Raw genomic sequence first — 21040 nt, 5'->3', positions numbered from 1 at the left:
GAAGATAAGAGGATGAACGCGACACACGATGAGACAAATTGACCAGGATCCTTCTGATAGCGTGATAAGCGGAGTTTATTGAGAGCTGCCTCTAGATCCGAGGTCAGCTATGGAAGACCCCGGGCAGGCTAAAAACCCTGGCTTATATATGCTTCGGGGTGACGGGGCTCTCTCAGATAGGCACAAAGCTCTCCTGCGTCAAAGTCCAGACTGAGCGCATGCGTGGCATAACTTGTTATCACTAACCCTGAAGATAAGGGCGCGGTCCAGCGCCATCTTGTAATGGCGTCCACATCTCCTCCCTTTTTATATAATAAGATTTTGGAATCCCGCCTGTCTTAGGTGACCTAGCATGCCACATGGTCCTTACCCGTCATCGGAACTCCTGCCCTCTAGCGGCAGGCTCCTGTCTTAGGTTGGTACCATGTCCCACTGGTCTTTCCCGTCTTTGGCTGCGGACTCAGCTTGCGCATGGTCTAGCGCTTGAGGAGGGAAGCCAGATCTCTGGCTGCTCGCCCTTTTCAAGAGCCATGAAGGCTTGTAATATCACACGCTTTTCGCTAGCCTGATTGCGCTTGAGCTTGCAAATCATCCAGAGAAGAATTATGCCACCGAAGCAGATTAAGCCCAAAAATAAAAATGTTCCCACCCACTCCTTGAAATAGGAAAAAGCAGAGGACAACCAAGAGGTGTAATCTCCAAGCGTGATAGGCTTAGTACGTGTGCCATTCAATTTCAAAATCTTCAACAACATCTGGTCCTGTATCGCTTCCAGCTCTTCACTCCATTGGCCTGTCAAAAAATCTGAAATGTTTTTAATAATGCTGCTTGATTCATTATATACAATAGGGGTGACGCAAACCGCAGGTGTTGATAATACACAGCTCAGTTGTACCAAGCTGGTAAGTTGCTCAATTTCTTGTTGCAATAAATCCGTTTTTTGATTCAACAGAATTATTCCCGCCGCTGAATGAGCTTGGGCATTGCGGGCTTCCATTAGTGCATCCGCGGTTTTTTCCACAACTTCATTTATAACTTTAGCTGTCTGCACTTGATTGGCCATAGCGATACCCGCAGTTACGGCCGCTGTTGCTGATATCGCTATTGCTGTAACAATTGCAGCTGTTATGCCAAAATCTCTTTTATGTCTCAATAGAGTAGTAATGGGGAATTGATTCGGATCCGCTTCCACAGGTATAGGAACTAAGGTGGGAATGCGAATGACCATAGCATTATGCGTTCGGTTTCCAGACCAACACTCTCTAATTTTACATCTACATTTACTACTATTGCAACTAACAACATCATTTATAATACATGTATCATTAAAAACTAAAAATAAAAAAGGACTTTTTACGCAAACTAGATTATAATCATAAATATAATTATGGCTATAACTCAAGCCTTCACTAACGTTTGCCATATTTCCCACAATAACTACATTAGCTCTTTTGAGACGTATGACGCTTCCCAACAAGCCAGCAAAAGGGGATATAATAGTGGCAGCATTCAATCTGTTATTTAGAATCCACTGATGCCACGGCCATGTATTCTTGCTCACATTCTGGGTGCTGTTATATAATTTTGGGGGAAAAATTGAGGTTTAGTTTAGATAAATACAATTTATCCTGTACCCCTGGGTCACAGTTTTCAAACTCTGGTGGAAATCTTTCTCTAGGATGACAGGGAGGGAATACCCTCACTCTTTCCAGAGTACCATTGCATCGAGTTCTTTCCTCATGTTCTTCGCCCGTCTCTACTGGTGCCAGCAATTCTTCTTGCCAGACATATGTCTCGACACGCGTCACCGGCGGAGTTGCTGGTGTCGACCATTCGCCTAGTTGCGGGGCTGGGGGCGAGCCACTAAAAATCATCTCGCCTTCTTGATCGACCTCTACCTTGGCAGTCAACCCTGGGGTAACTTCAGGATCAAGCCATGTTGTAACATTTATCTTTCTCAAATTTATGCACTGATTACTGGAAGAATTTTTTACGATATGGAAACATAAGCTATTAACTAAAGTAAAATTTGTGACATTATAAAATTTTGATACTTTACTCACAGGAGGACTACAAGGGACTCCCAATCTATCACATTTTTGAGCAAAAAATACTGGGAGAACTGGGGCTTGTCTATTTACTGGATGGGGTATAGGCCAGGTTCTCACCACTCCCCACAATTTTTCCTGCTGCTTCTAGCATTCTAGCCACAAAATCTGAAAATGGCTCCGTAGGGCCTTGTATTATTTTTGTAAGGTTCCCTCTTACTTCTCCCCTATTGGGCAGCGCTTTCCAGGCCTTTCCGGTGGCTAAATTAATTTGTTGGTATACATCTATAGGGTAACCTGTCTGATTGTTTACCCATTGACCATTTCCTGTTAGCATCTCATATGTCCAAGCCTGCTGAGGCATGCCCCTGGCTGCATTTTGTCTTGCTTGGGTCATGCTGTTTTCCATCCACATAGACTTCCACTCTAGGTACTGTCCTGTGGTTAGGACCGCCTTGGTGACTGAACACCAGTCAGTAGGAGTCATACAATGCGCACAGACACGATCTATTAAAGATTGTGTGTAATTAGCATTGACTCCGTAAGATCTTACTGCCTCGGCCAATTCCTTGACAATTTTATAATCTAAAGGTTCATGATATCGCTGTTGGTTGGCATTTTCAAAAACCGGGAACATCTGACTAAGCATCCGTTGGCTCTTCGGCGTCAAAAGAGAATAATTTTGTCCCCCTGAGCTATAGGGGGGAGGTATCTGAGGTGCCGGAGGTATAGACTTAATAGCAGCAAACTCATCGTACCTCCCTCTGTCATATGCAGCCGCCGCCTCCTCCAATTCCTCCTCATCACTTTCGGTAAGGCCTAAAGCCCCTAATTCCTTCCAGGGATAAATACTTCCTGGCACTTTGGATTTGTCTTTAAGCTTAATCTCAGTAGGGGCTTCCTGCCGTGCCCGCGCGGCAGCCCCCCTCTCTCTTGTGGTCCCTCCTGTTTTTGGCTGTTTTGTCTCCGTTTCCTCTCCGGTCTCTGATTCCGAGCCGGTCACGGAGGTTTCCTCTGACTCCGTATTTGTCTCCAATTTTGAGCTCCTGTGTTTTTTCCTTTTAGATCGATCTATTCCCGGATCGTCCTTTTCGGATGTCCTGTTTCCTCGGGTGTGTTCCTGTCCTGCTTCTGACATGCTGTCTTGAAAGTCAATCCACTCACGCTGCCCCTGACGTATCACTTCTGCACAAGCTTCGTCCACTAAGCAACTTCTAACTAGTTTCCAGACCGGTCTCGTGCCCGGTCTTATCTGTCCCTCTTCTTTTGCTCGATCAATGTCTCTTCCCAACTTGTCCCAACATGGGACAGTCAGAGAGCCCGTTGTTAGAAACCATGGTGCAATCTGGTCTATTTCCCTCACAAATTTGCTAAGCGTGCCTTCTGATATCTTCAGTTTACGAGCTAGCAAGATTTGCTGCAAAGTTTTAACCATCTGTTTTATTGGAACATTTCCCATGTCGCCCGTTTATCTACACGGGACTTAAGCACAGGATTTTCTTCTCGGTCTAAACCGAAAGCAGAAGCAGCACTCTCTCTCACACTCAGCCAAGGCCACCGCAGCCGTAGCGGATAAACATTCACACAGCAGTGGCCTTGCAGAACTCACCCTCTCCGCAGCGCTGATCAGTTCTGAATCCTCCCTTTCGGGGGTCTCCACTCAACCGTCTCGTCGCCTTGTTAAGGACTCGAAATCCCGGGTTTCGGCACCAGCTGTCACGCGCGACCCTCCCACGGCGGAAGATAAGAGGATGAACGCGACACACGACGAGACAAATTGATCAGGATCCTTCTGATAGCGTGATAAGCGGAGTTTATTGAGAGCTGCCTCTAGATCCGAGGTCAGCTATGGAAGACCCCGGGCAGGCTAAAAACCCTGGCTTATATATGCTTCGGGGTGACGGGGCTCTCTCAGATAGGCACAAAGCTCTCCTGCGTCAAAGTCCAGACTGAGCGCATGCGTGGCATAACTTGTTATCACTAACCCTGAAGATAAGGGCGCGGTCCAGCGCCATCTTGTAATGGCGTCCACATTGTCCCCCTGCTAGACTTATACAGCTAGGATTTTTCCGACCTCGTGCCATGGTCATCACCAACCCCACCGCTCTTACAAGCAATACACACACTACATCCCAGAGGCTGATGATAGACATAAACCTCAGTGTAACTAAAGAGATTCAAGTGTCATAGGGTCTCAGGGAAGAACAATCCACCTAGAAAAGTTGAACCCCACCTCCACTCAAGTACTCCCTGAATGCAAGAATACTTTGTTCTGTTGGCATTTTGTAACACTCAACTTTCCGACACAATCGCTGAAGACAAAGCGGGTGCATAAGCAAATGTGCCGAAGAAAGAAGATGGTGCCCGCTACCAAAAGATATATTGTTTGGGGTCTTAGAAGATTGAAGGTAAACAAGCAGTCATGTAGCTCAGAAGCAACAACACCCACATGGAAGAAGCACACCAACCTGTGTGATCACGAGGTGTCAAAGGTATCAGGTATCAGGCATTGTCAGAACAAAAAAATCATATTGTGAATGAGGGAGGCGGGCAGGGTGGAGAACCAAGGCCCATTTGTAGGCAAAGGGCATCCTCTTACAGAAGGGTCTCTGGGAAGAGACGAGCCTGCCAGGGTGCGATGTAGCAACAATGAAATCTACAACTTTCCTTTAGTTCTGCTTTCTTCCCACCACCCCCACCCCCACTATCATGATCCCAATTCTACATTCAAAATTTGGCTAGACCAGAGGATGTACACTTGTACAGAGAGGAACTGGAAGCACAGGGAATCCAGGACAGATGATCCTTCAGGATCAGTGTTGAGATTGGCGATACTGGTAGGGTAGAAGGAAGGTGGTATGGAAAGGATTACAAGGATCTACATGTAACCTCCTCCCTGGAGACTGACAACACTAATTAGGTGAAGAGAGACATTGGACAGTGTAAGATATGACTTAATAGTTATAATTTAAAAATTAGTAAGGGTTCATGAGGGAGGGAGTAGCAGAGAGGGAGGAGAATAAAATGAGGAGCTGATACCAAGGGCTCAAGCAGAAAGCAAATGTTTTGAGAATGATGATGGCAATGAATGTACAAATGTGCTTTACACAATTGATATATGTATGGATTGTGATAAGAGTTGCATGAGCCCCTAATAAAACAATTGAAGGGGAAAAAAAGAAAAGTTGGGCCCCAGACAATACAATATTGTAACTTTATAGCCTCTGAAAAATGCAAAATTCTGAATAGAGACCCCCCCATTTGTTTGTTGGAATACCCACAAGAGTGCAAAATCAGCCGAGCCATGATTTCGAGTTTAAAAATTCAGGAGAGCAGTACATGGAAAATAATCATTTACAAAAAAGATCAGTATAAGAAGAAGAGCCAAGAACAGTATTTTACATCTTGAAACAAAAGACATTTTCTTGAGACCCAACAAGCACTCTCCATTAACATTTGGTCCATCCATGCAACTGATCCTCACCATTTAGAGAATGAGCTCAGGTGCTCGTTTAAATGTCCCTTACCCAGGGACTCTGATTCAATTGAAATGTGAGCATCTCTAACCAAAAACAGCCTCTCCATTTGTGCTCTGGGCACAGCCCCATCACAACTGCTCATGCATCTCACCTTAAATTTATTCCCTAAACTTAAGGATTGTCTAATCTTAGAAAACTATTCATATTGTTGACTACAGAAGCTGTGACACTATCTCTAAAAAATGCAGTTTTAAAGCCCAATCCTCATTCAGTTTCCTTCCCCCTAAAGTTTAAAACAAAGGGTTGACACCAATCCTTTCCTGATTAATTAGAATCTCTGTATACAATCTCCAAATATATATATATATATATGTAAATATTTATCGTGGGGAATCCAAGCACAAGGTGTTGGTCACCTGAACTTCTTTCGGCCAGAATTTGCTGAAGGAAATAAGCAATTGCTTTGAAATGAAGATACATTGATTTCACTAAAATCCAGAGGTTCAAGCACAGGACACTGTAGCATATTTCGTTTGGAGATCTTTGAGTCAGTTACCTTTTCATATGAACCCTTGCATAGGATCACTTGATCCTGTTCATTTCACCAAACCCCCATCTCATGCTCTGCTCTTGGTGCTTGTCTGACCAATTTAAGCTGGAGACCGTGATGTAGCTGCACATGAGTTCAGGTCACCTCCATCTCTGATTTTCACTGCCACAATCGTCTCAGATAATTTCATACCAGTGGTTAGAAGGGGTCTTCTTAAGTGTCACCCTCATGACATTATCCATGTGCACATAATTTTTCTACCAGGTTTGGTACACATGTTCTCAATGAATTCCAGAGTGCTCCCCGGACTATGAAGAAGCAACACATTGTGCTCTAGACGCAGATGTTCTGGGTGTGTTTTGCAGTCCCCCAGCTCCTGGGGTTACCCTTAGTCCATCACTTAATCAAGGGGTACTGCGTCTCTCAAAATTCTGAAAGGCAGAAATGATAGAAGCTATGGCTCCAAGGAAAATGCAATCATATTTGCTTCAGTTGTCTATTGTTGTACACGGAATAGACATACAACACTGCAGCTTAAAATGACCAGAAATTTCTTGTTGTTGTTTTATTTGTTGCTTGATTTCCGTTTTTGCTCTTTTGATTTTTAGAAGGTCACTCTCATCTGTGTTGTCTTCTTTGCATGTGCTTCCTTTGCTGTGTTTGGTAGTGTATGAATGCCCTGAAATGGGAGTTGTGTCCCTATTTCCTTATAGATGGCCTTTATAGCTCAGGGATTTACATTTAGGTCTTTGATCATCTTGTGTTCTTTTTTGTACGTGAACATAGGTTTCGGTTGTCTTTCATTCTTCTGAGGGTGACGAGGCAATTTTGCTGGCACCATTGTGGAAGAGAATGTCGCTCTCCCTTATAAAGTCCTTTGGGCCTTTGTTGAAGATCAGTTGCCTGTATGTGGATGGATTATTAATTATCTATTCTGTTCCATTGGTTAACATACCTATCAATTGAGTAAAGCACCCTTATACATTTGTTGCCCTCATCCTCAAAATTCGCCTTCCACTTGGGTTTGTGGAATCAGCTCATCTTCCTTTTTTCCCTTCCCCTTCCTCCCAACTTCCCCCTCCCCCACACGAACCCTTAATAACCCATAAATTATTACTCTATCCTACCTTACACTGCCTGGTGTCTCCCCTCGCCCACTTTTCTGTTGCCCATCCCCCAGAGAGGAGGTTACATGTAGATCCCCGAGATCGGTTCCCCCTTTCTCCACCCCCTTCCCTACAGGTGTCGCCACTCTCACCACTGGTCCTGAGGTGTTCATCCGTACTAGATCCCCTGTGTTTCCAGATCCCTACTGCACTGTTGTGCATCCTCTGGCCTAACCAGGTCCGCAAGGTAGAATTGGGATCATGATAATTGGGGGGTGGGGGGGGTGGCGTGGAGGAAGTGTTCAAGAACTAGAGGAAGGTTTTGAGTTTCATTGTTGCTTAATGTAGGAAATATCAGGGATGGGAAGAGCATGGTAATATAAAGAGAGAGATTCTGTGACCAAAACTGATAGATGGAAAAGGTTACCAGTACCACAACAGAAAAACAGTTCTGAACCTCCAACTGCACCTGCTCCTGGACCTGAGGTTTGTGCCCTGTGTGTTGTGAGCGCCCCCTGGGGCCTATTTCCCCTCTGCAGGGGAGGTTTGTGCCCTCCTTGAATCTGAATTCTCACTGTGATGTTAGCACAGCAATACAAGGTATGTCCTCAAATTGCAAACTGTTCATATGCAGATACAGCATGTTCTTGGAGTTGTCTTTGGAGATAGTGAATCGACCCTTCACAGAGTCTTTGTGGTATGTACCACCACCCCCAGTGCTAATACTTGAGACCCACTCCAGGTTCTTCCCCAAAGCCTGGCGGGCCCAGATCATGGCATAGCTACCGAAGGGCAATCTAGAGACTGCACAGGAGAGTCTCAAGAGACTCCTCAGGCTGCCCCAAGTCATCCCCTTACTCCACTAGCTGTACCTCACTCCGGACAATGGCACGTAGAGATATCCTAGGGAGGTAGGGAGCCATCACAGCATTCACTGTGTATCTCACTCATGCCCAATCACACAAACGTGTTCTTGATAAAATCACCTGTATAAATAACAACCAGGACAACCCCCTTTCAGCACAGACTCCATGCTGTCTGTGTTATGTTTAGTCCTGATCACTGAATGTGGACTCCTGAGAATCCAGGAGTACTTCCAGAGCTGCAGGGTTGGGACTGTGTTGGCTTTCATCAGCAGATGGAGGGGTGGATTTGCATGCTCTCCTACTACATACAAATAAATGAAGTTGCATGAGTTCTGAGATATGTGTCTTCTGGTCCTAGAATGGATAAGTGTGTTTTAGGTCTCTCGGGGAGGGCACAATGATTAATACCCTTAGAGGCTGTTCTATGCTAAATGGTTACCAAACATTAATTCATTTTATTTTTCTGTTAACAAGCAAAATAAGTGCTTATTCTTATATATCTTTTAATAGGATAAATATTAAAAACAGAAATGCAAAAACTGAGGTTTTTATATCCATGAAAGATTCACAGCATGCTCCTTCTCAAAATCCTTTGATATTTTGGAAGGGGCAAGATCAGGGTTGTAGGGCAGATGAGCAAACGTTTACAAATTAAATTCTCAGTGCAGCTCTTGCTACCATTGAAGAATAAGTAGGAACAAATTAATGAGCATAAAAATATATACTTGGCACAACTACTTTGACTTTTTTCTCACTAGTGCATTTTTCCATTTTCTTAAAACCTTTTCATATGAGCCCTGATCATCACCCTCTAGCCAAGGGGTTCCTACAGGGAGTAGACCAATTCTTAGGCAGTTAGAATGCCTTCTTTCCACTAATTCATGGTGTCCTGAATGAAGGCAGGATTGGACTTCTGGGTCATGAGGTTGTTGTGTTTGTTGTAGTTAGGTGATATTGAGTCAGTTCTGACCCACAGTGACCATATGCACAGCAGAACAGAACACTGTCTGGCACTGCACCATTCATACACAGGTTCCTATGCTTGAGCTGTCTTGGGGACAGATAATTAAGGACAAATGAAGGGAAAATTTCTTCTTAAGTTATAAGCGACAAACCTGGCATTTTAATATGTATTTTCTAAGAGAAATTCATGGAAAAATTACTAACAATATATTGAAACAATTAAAGATATGCTTATTCTTTTTAAGAACTGACCATAGCTCAGCCTTTGCTTATGATCATTTAATAAACAACATCTGAATAGTGTAGTTACACTGTGTGGGCACCTTCCCTTCATGTCAGAGAAGGCTAAGTTGGCATAGCATCTTCATGGTGTATCTCCCCAGGGAAGCACAGAACAGCTTGCTGAGATTTTCCAGGTAAAACATGACCCAGCATGTTCAGTACAGAGTGTGGGGGAGATACCACAGTGTGAAAAGGAGACCTGAGAGATTTATAAAGGGAAGATATGGAAAACATGGCCCAAGAGAAAAGGTGCATTATGGTGTGGCAGGAGGCAGGGGTCAGTGCTATGTCAGATGGTTGCTGATTAATTAGAGGAGATGGAAGCTGTCAGGACAGTGCAGTAATGAGCATTTTGTTATTTTCTGTATCATTCACTTTAGGACCTGCACTCAGCGAAGATGTTACTGTGATGGAATCTTCCCGTGCCTTTCATGTGGAAAGACAACATGGTAAGGCTGTGAGGATGAATAAACATAGGGAGAGGCAACCATGGATATCCAGGATGATGAGGTTTCCCTTATTCTTGGAGTAGAACAGAGAGGCAGCAGGGTTGTGAATGAGGAGGTGGGACAGGAGCAGAGTGCTAGAAACTATGATAGGGGAGCAGAGTCAGTCTTGGAGAGGTATGCTATTGCAACACTGTTTGAGGAAACTTCAGTCTGTTTCATGACTCCTGGGGACAAAGTGGTCCTGTGACCTAAAAGATGCACTTCACCCAAGCCAAGCTTTTTCAGTGGCCTCCTACGCAAGCTAGAGTTGCACATGAAAAAAGGAAGACCAAAATGGAATTAACTCATTTGAATTATGACATTGGTTAAAAATATTGAAAGTACCGTGATTGACAAAAGAATCAACAAATCCATCTTCAAAGGAGTACAGCCATAATTCTTTTCAGAGGCAAGCGTGGTGAGACTTTGGACATGTTATCTGGACAGATTAGTCACTGGAGAAGGACCTCATGCTTGGTAAAGCAGAGGGGCAGTGAAAAAGAGGAAGACTCTTGAGAAGATGATCGACACAGTGGCTGCGACAATAAGAACACTGGTGAGGACGGCACAGCTCGGGCAGTGTTTCATTCTCCTCTACACAGGGTGTATCTGAGTCAGAACTGATGGGCAACATCTCACAACAACAACAATACTGCTCTGAATGTGTAGGTAAAGGTACTCATTGATTTATGTGCTCAGGAAGTGTGCCTATAATGTGAGAACTTTTTCTGTAAAAGGGTCTGATGTCCTTGGGCTGCCCACATTTCCATGTTCTTCAAGAAGCTGTTGTTCGCGTGGCAATGAACAACCAGGACAGACACTAAGGGCTCTTGCTGCTCTCATACCTTCCCATTCAAACTCATCCTGTCCTGAGCCAGAAGATGAACTTGAGGACATTGGGTCAGCCCATAGTACACAGAGCACACACCTCAACCTAAGGAGCAGCTTTGACTGAGGACAGTTCTCTCTAGAAGAAGGCACAGCCCAGCTGTAGGAGGTCGATGCTCCAACCTGTCAGAAACCTCTGGGTTGCAGGTGGAGGCAATAGCAACATCTGCCAACACCTGGTAAGTTACTGGGCTGATGATGGAGAGAGAAATTTATTCAAAAGGATCTAGAAGAGCAGATTCTAGAGCTTTCTTTTCCTGGTTCATTCAAACTTAATGGTGAAATGTATAAACCAATACAATGAGACACTTTTTAAAACTACAATTATTCACTTTGGAAAAATGCACATTTTTTTCTCAAAAGATTTTATGCACCAACATATTGAATGGAGATCATCTTAATTAGTTCATATCAGTTCTTCATAGATCCCTATCAACTGAACAATCATGTACTCAGGATTGTTTAATCTGCTTCACTAGATTCTTGAAATGTTGGACAGGCTTACCAAAGAGGATCTGGAAGCTGATAATGTCCTCGAGTCCATGGGAAAATGCCCTTGGAATGACCTGCCTGGGGTGACTCCAGTGACTTGAAGAGAACTTTACAAAGTTGCCTCCAAGGAACCAAACTGTTTATTGGGAAGATGAAGGGATGAGCTCAAATTCACATCAAGGATTGCTGGCGGTGCAATGGGTCAAACATGGGCTTGGTAACCCCAAGTGTTTGAGCTTCAAATCTGCTGGCTGATCCTAAAGAGAACAGTGCATCATGGTGCTTCTTTTTTTTCCTTTAATTTTTTATTGTTACAATTGTATGACACTAGTTATTTCAACATTTTCACGTATTCAATTAAATGACACTGATGATGTGAATCATGTGAAACCATCCTTAATGCTGCCAAATTTTCTGTCACCATTACCAGAAACTCAATGTTTCTTAAATAATGCTCTCCCACTCTTCCTCCTTCTTGTCCCTGATAACCAATAATGTGCTTAATATACTTTGATTTCTTATATTTGCCGAGGCTCGGAATTTCCTGTCAGTGGACTGATACAGGATTGGACCTTTTGCGATGGCCTTACGTCACACACATGTTCTCAAGCTTCACTCATGTTGTGGCATGCATCCAATATAGCCTACTTTTGAAGACCCAGGATGAGCACACCTAATTTTCTTTCTCACTGTCTCATTCACTATTTGCCTTTCTTTTTTTTTTAATTTTAACAATTTATTAGGGGCTCATACAATTCTTATCACAGTTCATACATATACATACATCAATTGTATAAAGCACATCTGTACAGTCTTTGCCCTAATCATTTTTTTCTCCTCTTTTCTTTTTTTACATTTTATTAGGGGCCCATACAACTCTTATCACCATCCATACATATACATACATCAATTGTATAGAGCACATCCATACATTCCCTGCCCCAATCATTCTCAAAGCATTTGCTCTCCACTTAAGCCCCTTGCATCAGGTCCTCTTTTTTTCCCCTCCCTCCTCTTTCCCCCCTCTCTCATGTGCCCTTGGTAATTTATACCTCGTTATTTTGTCATATCTTGCCCTATCCGGAGTCTCCCTTCCCCCCTTCTCTGCTGTCCCTCTCCCAGGGAAGAGGTCACATGTGGATCCTTGTAATCAGTTCCCCCTTTCCAACCCACTCACCCTCCATTCTCCCAGCATCGTCCCTCACACCCTTGGTCCTGAAGGTATCATCCACCCTGGATTCCCTGTACCTCCAGCCCTCATATGTACCAGTGTACAGCCTCTGTCCTATCCAGGCCTGCAAGGTAGAATTCGGATCATGGTAGTTGGGGGGAGGAAGCATCCAGGATCTGGGGGAAAGCTGTGTTCTTCATCGGTACTAACTCGCACCCTAATTAACCCATCTCCTCTCCTAAACGCCTCTGTGAGGGGATCTCCATTGTCCGACACTTGTGCCTTGGGTCTCCACTCTGCACTTCCCCCTTCATTTAATATGGTATATATATATATATATACATATACATATACGCATATATACACATATATACACACACTTATATCGTTGTTGTTTTTTTGCATGATGCCTTATACCTGGTCCCTTGGCACCTCGTGATCACACTGGCCGGTGTGCTTCTTCCATGTGGGCTTTTTTGCTTCTGAGCTAGATGGCCGCTTGTTCACCTTCAAGCCTTTAAGACCCCAGACACTATCTCTTTTGATAGCCGGGCACCATCAGCTTTCTTCACCACATTTGCTTATGCACCCATTTGTCTTCAGCGATCCTATCATGGAGGTGTGCAGTCAATGATATGATTTTTTGTTCTTTGATGCCTGGTAACTGATCCCTTTGGGACCACTCGATCACACAGGCTGGTGTGTTCTTCCATGTGGACTTTGTTGCTTCTGTGCTAGATGGCCGCTTGTTTATCTTCAAGCCTTTAAGACCCCAGTCACTATCTCTTTTGATAGCCGGGCACCATCAGCTTTCTTCACCACATTTGCTTATGCACCCATTTGTCTTCATCGATCCTATCATGGAGGTGTGCAGTCAATGATATGATTTTTTGTTCTTTGATGCCTGGTAACTGATCCCTTTGGGACCACTCGATCACACAGGCTGGCGTGTACTTCCATGTGGACTTTGTTGCTTCTGTGCTAGATGGCCGCTTGTTTATCTTCAAGACTTTAAGACCCCAGTCACTATCTCTTTTGATAGACAGGCACCATCAGCTTTCTTCACCACATTTACTTGTTCACCCACTTTGGCTCCAGCCGTTGTGTCGGGAGAATGAGCATCATAGAGTTCCAATTTAATAAAAGAAGGTATTCATGCATTGAGGGAGTGTTTGAGTAGAGGCCCAAGGTCCTTCCACCACCTTAATACTTGACCTATAAATATAGACACATAGATCTATTTCCCCATCCTCCTATATATATTTGCATGTACATGTCTTTGTCTAGATCTCCATGAATGCCCTTTAGAAACGCCCTTTCAGAGAGGCGGGGAAGCACTGCTCTCCCATCCACTGGTGTGAGACAGAAATGTCTCTATGGCAGTTGGTCAGTGGGGAGGGAATGGACTTCAGACCAGTTTCTGCATAATGTTTAATACAATGGCAGAGATGTAACTCCTTTAGTTATTTTCAATTTTATCAGTAAAGATAACAGAAAGATACGTATATAATCTCCCCAAAGCACTATCTCCCAGCCCTTCCTGTTTTGTTTCCTTGAATTATTATGTCACAGAGTAATCATTAACGAGCCAATATTGATACATTATTGTGAATTAAAATCTATTATATGTTTGGATCTCCTTAAATCTTAATTGAGGTACTCTTCCTGCCATAGAATTCCATACAAGGTATCATTACATTTGGTTAGCATGTCCCTTTAGCTTGCTCTCTGTTGTGACAGATTCTGAGAAATTCCTTTCTTTTTAAAAAATTATCTTGATAGCTCTGATGAGCATTTATCAGGCTGTGCTTTGTTTTTGGTTGGTTGGTTTTGGAGAATGCCTGTGATTGAAATATGTCTATGTGATTGTGACAGGATATATACTGTCACAAACTTATCAGCATTGATTTTTATCTTGATCACCTGGCTGAGGAAGGATTTGTCAAAGTTCTCCATTATGAAAATGCTCAATATTGCCCCAACTAAGAAGTCCACTATTGTAGAAGCCAGAGTATTTTCTTATATATAATAGTAATATATGATATATTAAAATATATGATATAATAGAATATATATCATAATTCAATAGTTTAAGCACGTCAATCAGAATAGTACATTTGCTACCACAATCAGGTTCCAAACATTCTTTATCTGCACGGACTCCTTGTCATTGTCTCCACTTACACCCCACCTCCGCCATTGTATGCCCTACCTCCAGAAATGCATATTCTACTTGCTGTCTCTATAGGTTCATTAATCCTAGGTTGCATAGGTCAAAAACGGAAACATATATAACACAAATTCAAGAGGGTGACCTCCACTGACATAACATCTCTGAGATACATCGTTATTTATGTGGTCAAGTAAAAATCAAACGAAACACCACAAACCAAAAGTACAGAAAATTTTGGAAAATAGATCAGGTTCAGCCTGATTAGTAGATCAGGAAGAATCTATTGATAACATTTTAACTGTTCAAGACAGATTTACATTTTTGTTTTTTTATTCTCATCTCTCCAAAGCTGTTTGGTAACCACTTTTCTCCATCCCTCAATTGTAGATAGAGGGACTTCTCCAGAGACTTATTTCCTATGTAATTCCACAGATGAATCTTGGGCTACCACTCTCAACCATCACAATTTAGGCTCTGTTACTAGTTCCTCCTTCGAGTTCACAATATATAGTTTACTATCCTTCAGTGGCTGATGATAGTGTGCTTCTTCCATGTGGACTTAGTTGAAATCTCACTTAGAAGGCCACTGTTTTGGAAACAAGCCTTTAAGACCCCAGATGTGAAGAAAACAGATAAGAAAGTTTTGTTATTGTTAGTTAGTCTGTTTGAACTAGAAGATATGAAGGCAGGATGGGGGCAGAGGGCTATGGATCACTGTTCATAGAGGGAAAAAGAAGAGCAGAGCAGTGGGAAAACATAAGAAAAGCAAGCAGAGCACAGAGCTGGTGTGGTTTTCTCCTAACACCAGCTCCACGCACCTGGGTATGAGCTCTGGCACTTGGGCTCTGGGCACAACCTTCAGCCTGAGCCTTCGTCACCCTGCAGCGTAGCCTTCTGTCTGGGATCACACTGATTTCCCTTCCCCATGTTTCTTACACAGTAATACACAGCTGTGTCATCAGCAGTTAGTGAATTCACTTGCAGGGAGAATTGGTTCCTGGTTGTGTCCCTAGAGATGGAGCTGCGCCTCTTGAAGGAAGGGCTGTAGTAAGGGTTACCATCAGCACAAAAGTCCCCAATCCACTGTAGCCCCTTCCCTGTGTGCTGGCGGGTCCACTCCCAGCAGTAATCATTGGTGGTGACAGAGAATCCAGAGACTGTGCAGGTGAGTGACAAGGGATGTGAGGGCTTCACCAGTCTTGCCCCTGACTCCTGAAGCTGCACCTGGGACAGAACCCCTGGGTACAAAGAAAATCACAGTGAGTTCCAGACACATCGACCATGCCTTGTTCTGACCTCTAAAATCAGGGGCGATCTCACCTGGGGCTGCAGCCACCAGGCAGAGAATGAGACACAGCCATACCGTGTTCTCCTCTTGGAGGATCCTGTGCTGCTCACAGATTCCAATCCTCACTGAAAAATGGCACTTACCCGCCCAAGCTTAAATCCCTCCTCTCTCCATGGCCGAAAGAGTGATTTGCAAGTGGGGGTTCTGAAATGATAAAAGAACATTGTGTAGAGAGGACTCAGGGTACATCAGCTGCCTTTGAATACAGTTGTTCCCATGTTTCCCTGGTCCTGGCAGAGAGGAAATTGAATTGGGCCACATGTAAGGAGAAGGCGGAAATCCAGAGCAAAGGATGACCTCCCAGCACTTCCATTGCTTCTCCTCACATGATCTGGGGGTTGTCTAGAAGACGCAAATGACTCAGTTGGGGGTTGCTATGGATTGTAATACACAGCCAATGATATTCTGAGTGTCACACTTGAGGAAGGGAGCCTTGTCTGAGGGGCATGCCCACGCTCCCCTCAGAATCTCCTACACACATAGGTTTGAGGAAATTTTCCCAAGTGGAAGAGATAGTTCTGTGTATCCCAGTGACCCAGTGGCAAAGTTCTTTTCTTGCATATGAAAGAGATTAATGTCCTGAACTCTTACAGGTAGGACGATGTGTGAGCATAGGTACTTTAGAAAAACAAATCCACAGAAACTCATGTATAAGAGAGTTTTATATAATGGTTAAGTGCACATCAAGAAAACATCCCAACCTAGTGCTGCCCAAGTCCACAAGTCCAACATCAACCCATTAACTCTTCTGTCCAACACTAATCCACAAAGTCCTCCTCCATCTCACAAAACAGACGCAATGATGCCGACTGCAGGAGGAAAGCCGAGTCAGTGAATATGTAAACATCTCAGCACTGGCAGGGTTCTCCACACGGGTGCTCCAGCACTGAGGCCTGCATTGGAGTAGGTCCATGTGGCTTCTCTCAGGGATGTCTTGCAGGAAGTGAGCCTTGCCAACTAAAGCAGGGAACTGGATAAGGCAGCTGCACCCTGAACTAACAATCAGAAAGCAAGAGACCTGAGAACTAGAAAGGGGGAGGCCCACCAGTCATTTATCCCTCCGCCCTTCAATTAACCCCACGTGTTTATTGGCCAGGTTGGCACAATAAACTTACTTTCTCAGACAATATCTTACTTAGTGTTATCTATTGAACATCTCTAGATTCTAATATCCATTGTAATAGCTACACAGAATTCACACACAAGTTTAATGATGCAGGGACAACTTACTGCTCCAGAGACATAGAGCCTCAAAGGAATGCAAAAAGCCCCTGACATTGCTAACCCACCTTCTCTCTACCCTCACCCCCTCCACTTCTGCCACGTCACCTGTCTTTTTTAGCTTCTGTTATCCGCTGGCCTGCCAATCCCCAACAGCCTCCTGTGAGTAGCCCATTTCCTATAAAAGTCCACAACCCCAGGTATGAAGGCTCATTTGCTGGATACAAACCCACTGAGACAATATGTGGGCACAATAAGTTCTTCCTTTTTGATTTAACCGGTTTGCTGTTGGCAGTTCCTTCACAGCAACTCCAGTAACTAGTGCCAGTTAGGAATATCACTGAGTTCTTTATCAGGATATGTTACAGTTCCATCAAATCTATTACATTCCCACAGAGCCTACCACTGTTATAAACATCAGACTGAAGGCATTCCACTGTAACACCTTGAGGCACCCAACTCCAGTAAGCCTCATCCAGAAGGCACTCAGTGCCAGTTTCTTGGGTCAGCAAGCCCACTTTCTGAAGGAACTCCCCAGAGACACACTAGTCCAGTAAGCAAGCCTCCTGCACAAGAGCAGTCATGTTAAATTGCTCTGTGGATTGGGAAGTGCATCATGGTTCCATGCTCTGTCTCTGATGGGATAGATGTCATACGGATTGAACAGTCCACTGTGCAGGGATCTCAGGGCTAGAGAATTCCATCTATCTGTGACTCTTGTGGCCAATGCCATCCTTCCTCTTGCTTCTCGTAGGGTTCATTTTATAGACAGTGGTATCCTCTCCAGTGAATCCTATTCTGAATTACTCAGGTGAACCCCATCATTATTGCCCACCCCACCTTTCTGTTAGACCCAAGCTGGGAAAGGTTATTTTGTGGAAGTTAGAAATATCTGAAAGAGTCACATAAAAGATTTCACTTCCCCTGAAAATGTAAAGAATTTCAAACATATTTTCCTAATGACGGCATGCAGGAACCCAGATTTATGTGTTGCAAAGTGTAGAAAATGTGATTATTTTGCAAGTTAGTATATTGCTAAAGTAGGATTATTTTGATCCTCCTCCTTCCAAATAAATGAATTATTAGTAAACCCCAATTGCATTAAGAAATGTATTTGAAACAAAGTAATTTTATTAAAAATAATTACATTGGTCACAAGGATGATGTATTTTCTTACACTGAGTAATGTGGTGTGACTGGCACCTGAGGGTGGAGACTTTATGAAGTAGGGGAGGGATTCAAGTCGGCGTCAGAGGAACCTATGGTCTGAACTGTCACATGGGAACTTAATCCTGGGCACAACTCCTTCCACACCCATACTGAGCAGGTCCGGTTACCCACGTTAAACTATCTGCTCTGAAATTTATAAACAGTGACGATGGCTCAAGAAACAGTCCAAAGAAATCTTCTAGAACCCTACTTGCCAGGTAAACAAGTAAGAACCAAGCTATTAATCATTGGCTGAAAGTTCCAGAAGACAAGCTGCAGGTTATCATTGAAGTTACAGAAGAGTTGCATAAAGCCAGTTTGCTCATTAATGAGATCAAAGACAACTCAGAACTTCCATGTGGTTTGAAAGTGGCTCACAATATCAACAAGATTCCATTTGTCATCAGTTTGCTAATTATGTATATTTCATTGCTTTGGAAAAAGTTTTGACCCTTGATCACTCAGGTACAGGGAAACTTTTTACCTACCATCTTTCAGAACTCCATCAGGGACAAGGCCTAGACAATTACCTTTGGAGGGACAATTGCTCTTGTCCCACTGAAGAGGAATATAAAGCTATGGTCCCACAAAAGACCGGTGGGCGGTTTGGATTAGCTTAGGTCTCATGCAATGTTCTCTGATTACAAAGAAGATGTAAAGCCTGTATTTAATATACTTGGGCTAATCCAAATTAGGGATGGTTGAGCTAATCTACACTCCAAAAACTATGCATGAGATGGAAACCCTGAACTGACAGGTCTGACAAAACATTTAAGACGATGATGTCAGGGGGGTGAGGATGGGGAATGGTAATCTTAATCCATTTTCATTAGACACTATCAGTTATTTTTGTTTTGTGTTTGTATTTGCCACAGTGGTAGTGAGTCTCCAAAATCTGAGTGAATAAAAAAAGATGTGAATCAAGATTTGGTTCTTTTTTTTTGTTTTTCAATTTGAAGCCACTGTGCACAGTAGTATAAACTTAAAAAGAAGGAAATAAGCTACATTGAAATAAGTCTAATTTGGATTTTAGAATGTGCTGCGAGGGGGACAATAAGATCTATTCCGTTCTACAATGAATGTTCTGTCAATAAAGAAGACTTTAGAGCGGAGATCGAGGAAGATGGCCGACAGGGACACCCGCATACTCTGAGAGCTCCTCCAAACAAAGCGGGTTTGGTGTCCAGGTAGCTGAATGGTAGGAGTCTGGTGAGTGAAATATCCCCCTGGGAGAGCACCCCAGCCACACCGCACACATTTGTCCTGAGCAGGGGTCTCGGTGAAACAGGACCGGACTCGTGGGACATCTCTTGTCACTAGGCTGCTGCCATTTCTAGTGACTAGCGTAAGCTCCATCCCCAGACCGGACCTCAGCCCAGAGTCGCTTGCCTGCCCTGCCTAGACAGGCGCAGCAGGTCGCGCGACCCCCTACACTAGCTGCCCACTCGCGGGACCCCACTAGGAGAGAAGCTTTCCTCTCCCGCAATTCCCCTCTCCCCTGGAGGCAGCAATCTGCCCTTGGGCCCGCGTCCCTCCCTCCATTCATCTAACCTCCAGTAACAGAGCTGCGGGTTGTCTGGCGACCCCCACGGGGGACATCCACCCACACCGCTGCCGTGGACCTCTCCACTGGCCCTCCGTGTGCCCGGCGGCCCACCCCCGGTAGCCTAATGTCCGCTCTACTCCTGGCCGGGACCATACGTGGAGCACTTCTGCCTGCCATAACCCAACCCGTAACTGCCCCCCGACCCTCCGCGGCTGGGCCGCTGAGTCTGCCCTCCGAGGGCTGCTCTCAGCGCCAGGCACAAGAGTTGGTGCCCCTGCCGAGAGGGAGCACAAATGCCAGAGCTCTGCACTCCTGCGGGCTGGCATTGGACCCCATCCCCGGTGGGCAGCGGGGATCCCAGTGGCTGCGACTCTGAGCCTTGGCGGAGGACAGGTTCCATTTCCCCCTGCAGTTTCACGCCAAACCTGCTGGGCTGAGGAACCTGCCCCCGCCTGCTGGGGAGCCTGGGACTCGGCTTTGCAGTCCCTGCGGAGCTGTCTGTGCGCTCCAGCTGGCTCTCATCACCTAGGGACCCTGTAGGGTCCCTAGTGCCAGCTCCTAAGCCTGCCGCAGCCCTCCCCAGCCGCCACAGGAGGTGGGCACTGTGGCCTGTGCCTCCTCACAGTACCCTTAGCTTCCCTAGCACTTCCCAGCTAGAGCAGGAAGATCGCCAGTGAGGAGCGGCTTCCACCTGTGTAGCCTCTGACCACACGATAAAGTCTACAGGACTGCAGGGACATGGGAGGACTTGCTGAGCTGAAGAGCATTCCCTCCACCACCACCCCACCACATAGCGCCGCTCCGGAGCCCAGATCAGCACCACGTCTTGGGACAACGTGAACTTACCCACCTCCGCTCTCTATTAGGCATCACCAGCGCTTAGAGGGAAAAGGGGAAAATTTTTAGATATACACATATACATATCCTCCATCTAGCATTGTTTTTTAATCTTTCCTTTCTTTTACTTTCTGTGCTGTATTCTCTCTCTCCTTCCTTCCTACTTTTTCATTATTGCCAGTACCTCTCTTCTGCCCCCTTTCTATAGATTCTCCTCTCTCTTTTGTTCTTCTCCTTCCACCTCTACTATTATCACAGCTTGTCCCTATTCTTTTATAGATTCTACTTCTTCCTCCCCAATTTTTTCTTCCTCTGCCCAAAATTCTGTTAAAGACTATTTTTTAAATTGTTAACCTTTTAAATCCTTTTTTAT

At 44.5% G+C, this 21040-nt stretch overlaps 1 pseudogene; it reads left to right on the top strand.

The window, feature by feature from the left end:
• The window catches only part of LOC142430508 (geranylgeranyl pyrophosphate synthase pseudogene), a 42598-nt pseudogene extending 23579 nt beyond the window's left edge, over positions 1 to 19019 (top strand).
• The last annotated feature ends 2021 nt before the right edge of the window (positions 19020 to 21040 follow it).

Source organism: Tenrec ecaudatus, chromosome 17 (genome assembly GCF_050624435.1).
Source record: "Tenrec ecaudatus isolate mTenEca1 chromosome 17, mTenEca1.hap1, whole genome shotgun sequence".
NCBI lineage: Eukaryota > Metazoa > Chordata > Mammalia > Afrosoricida > Tenrecidae > Tenrec > Tenrec ecaudatus.
The sequence above is the reverse complement of the archived record's forward strand: the minus strand, read 5'-3'. Positions and strand labels throughout refer to the sequence as shown.